The sequence below is a fragment of the Melopsittacus undulatus genome, chromosome 6 (genome assembly GCF_012275295.1).
Source record: "Melopsittacus undulatus isolate bMelUnd1 chromosome 6, bMelUnd1.mat.Z, whole genome shotgun sequence".
Taxonomy (NCBI): Eukaryota; Metazoa; Chordata; class Aves; order Psittaciformes; family Psittaculidae; genus Melopsittacus; species Melopsittacus undulatus.
The window spans coordinates 72,834,208-72,837,394 of record NC_047532.1 but is presented as its reverse complement, the minus strand read 5'-3'; the positions used below and the strand labels follow the sequence as shown (position 1 = coordinate 72,837,394).

Genomic DNA, 3,187 nt, shown 5'->3' with positions numbered 1-3,187 from the left:
GTCACCAGAGTCCAGGCTGTTTTGTAGGGCCGTGTACTTACTAATATGCTGTTACTGCCTGAACCCTTCCCACTGCCCTCCAAAGGAATATGAAAGAAATAAACTGTATTATTTTAATAATGCAAACAACCTGAAATACACAATGAGGTAAAACACAATACATATTCTTTTTGTATGTGTTGACAATAAAGATCAATAGACTTTAGTGGCAAAATGAACTAAAATGGGGAGACATACATGTGTCTCTTGTAAGAGTAACTTCTTGTTAGAAGTAAGAGTAACTCTTGTAAGAGTAACTAGAGGGTGGAATGGAGACATGTTAATGACCAGTGATTTCATGCACCCTTTTACAGGGCTCTGTGAAATTAAGAGAAACATAAGGTATAAATTGCAATTAGCTTAGAAATGTTAAACCTAAGAAAGATCTTGTGCTACCCCTGGAGACATTCAAGGCCAGGCTTCTGGGCCTTGAAATCTAGTTTAAGATTTCTCTTCTCATTGCAGGGGGGTTGGACTGGATGAGCTTTGAAGGTCCTTTCCAACCAAAACCATTCTATGACTGTATCATCTGTTCAGATAGAAAGAGCAATAGTTATGCTAGTAACACTGAAAAGGTTGCGGAGTGCTGTTTTTCATCCCTCTTGCCTCCCTCCTTCCACATTCCTCTTTCCTTTAGCAAGTGTGTGTCTGCAAGGGGTGGATTTGATCTGTTTTTTCACTGCTGGTTTTGGGTGGTAGAAGGACTTCATGGAACACCCTGGTCACAAAGTATTAGCAGACACTATCCAGGAGCAGTTAGATGTGGCAATACAGCTTGTCATGGAAGAGATGTTCTTCATAACCTGGAGCATGAAACAGGTAGCTTCAGTGCTACCCATTACAAACATGGCAAGTAACCCAAAGAAGGCTGGCAGAAAACATACTAGAAACACAATCAGGTTTGCATAAATAACGTGAATAACGTGAACAGCTTTCTGGATTGATTTCTCCTCTGGCGAACTGGTGTTCAGGCATCTCTTGAGGCTCCTGATCACTTCTGTGGAGTAAAAAGTCAAGATTGCTAATGGAAGAATAAAAATGAGCAACATGGAAATCAGGCTCAGAGCAGCAGGAACAGTGGTATCCTACTGAAAGCAGAGGGTGGATTGGCTCTGCCAAATTCATACAGTGGCACCAGTTATAATGGAGACCCACAGAAGCCCATAGAGAAGGGCTGCCTTTGATGGAGACCTGAAGGTCCTGGCTTTCAAGGAGTGCTTTATGGCAATGTATCAATCAATGGAGATAAATGAAATTATGTAGATGCTCACTAACATGTTGATGAAATAAATAGATTGTTTCTATAATCTGGCAGAGTTCACCTGGGGTTGACTTATTCCAGAGCAAATAAGCCATGAAAGACAAAGTGCAGATGACAAAACAGTCTGCAAAGACTAAGTTGATTACATACACCCTTGTTTCTGTCCACTTCTTTATCTTGCAGAAGAACACCCAGAGGGCAAGGGCATTAAACAGAGCTCCAAAAAATGAAATTAAGTTATAAGGAGCAAATTCAATGTGGTGGACATAGTGATAAAGTTCTAGACTTGTGATACTGCAATTGCTGGACACATTAATTGTCCTGTTGTGTAGATGTCGTGTGATGCTCTGAGACCTGAAATACAAAAAGACATGGTACCTCTTAAGAGATGCATGGACTATAAAAAAAGGGTGTTTAAGTAAATATTTACTTTGCCCATCACAAATGTGAATTTGAGTCTACAAAGCTGGCCTTCTCAGCCAGCCTGTAACTGGGATGCACCCTTTGTCAAGCTTACTCAGTTTAGGTGTAAATATCTCAAAGTACACTTCCAATAGGACATGGCAGACAGTCTTTTTTAAATAGTGGTATCTTGAATGGAGGGGTGGAATAGCACTGAGAAGAGACCCCATAGATAGTGAGGGCATCCTGTGACAATGTGACTAAGCCAGGCTGTGAAGATGAGGTAAGATTACCCTTAGCTTGCTTATGAGCTAGGTAGGGATTGCAGCAACCAAACATAAAGCCCCGTACAACCTGTGAGCAAAAGCTCTTATACCAGGTCTCCTGGCTTGGGAGACAGACGAGTGGTGTGAAGGCCTGCAAGGGCATAGCAGATGTCACTTGGGGGACATGTGTGTGCTCTGACTCTAACTGGGCAAGTTTCTGAGACTTTGAGCCTTGCAAACCTGGAGCTCCTGCTCAAAGCTGAGGAAAAGAGCTGAATCTGAGTTCCTGCATCCCAAAGGCAAGCTTTAAACCCTGAGTGGGTGAGGCATGGAGCTGTCCATCTCCTTGGAAGGGGAATTTGGGGTGGAAGGATTAACCTGATTTTAAGCCCATGCATTCCAGGAGAGAGTATGATTCTGTGGCTGTAAAACAGACAGACACACCTGGAAGAGAAAACACCAGTGCAAAACATTGGACTTGCCATTAAAGTCTGCATGAGATGGCTCCTCAAGGCAGGCATTCTGCCACACTGGAAAGTCCATGAGAGGTAAGTAGCAGTTACTGAGTCTGTGTCACACTGGATGTTCCGCAAGAAAATTGGTTATGTGAAGAGTGTGAGTTCATGGGCTGATAAAATCGGCCAGTTGGTGAGAGCACTACCTGCAAAATCAGACTTCGGTAACTGATAAACACAAAAATAACTCAATTGCTGGAGGATCTGTAAGCATCTTTGGCACTCACAGGCACTAACGTGACTCCTGCTCAGAGCTCTCCAGTTCTTGTGTGCTCAGGTCTGGGTTTCACAACAGAGGCTTGCCGCTTGCTGCCTGAGCCCTGGAAGGAAGCTGTCACCTGAGGATAACCTCTCTGAACTACAGTAAGTAGCAGTAGGGAAATACCTTACATCAAAGGCTGAAGCTGCCACATCCTTACGCTCTCTAACTGCATGAGGCAGATGTCTTTGCTTGCATGGCTGATGCCCAGGGTAACTTATATTCTCCTATATTTTCTTAGAGTTTCTTCCCTTTTCTTTCTTACATTCTCTCCTCTTCTCTTATATTCTCCTACATTCTCTTATATTTAGAGCCTCTTACCTTTTCTTCCTTTATATTCCCTTCCCTTCCCTTCTCTTACATTATCTTTTCCTCTCATTCAGTCTCTTCTCTTCTCTTACATTCTCTCCTCTTCTCTTATGTTCTCCTGTATTCTCTCATACTC

The 3,187-nt window shown here is 42.8% G+C and overlaps 1 pseudogene; it reads right to left on the bottom strand.

Annotated features, from left to right (window-relative positions):
* Window positions 1–592: 592 nt before the first annotated feature.
* On the bottom strand, window positions 593–2,896 carry LOC117436267 (G-protein coupled receptor 35-like; annotated as a pseudogene).
* Window positions 2,897–3,187: the final 291 nt, after the last annotated feature.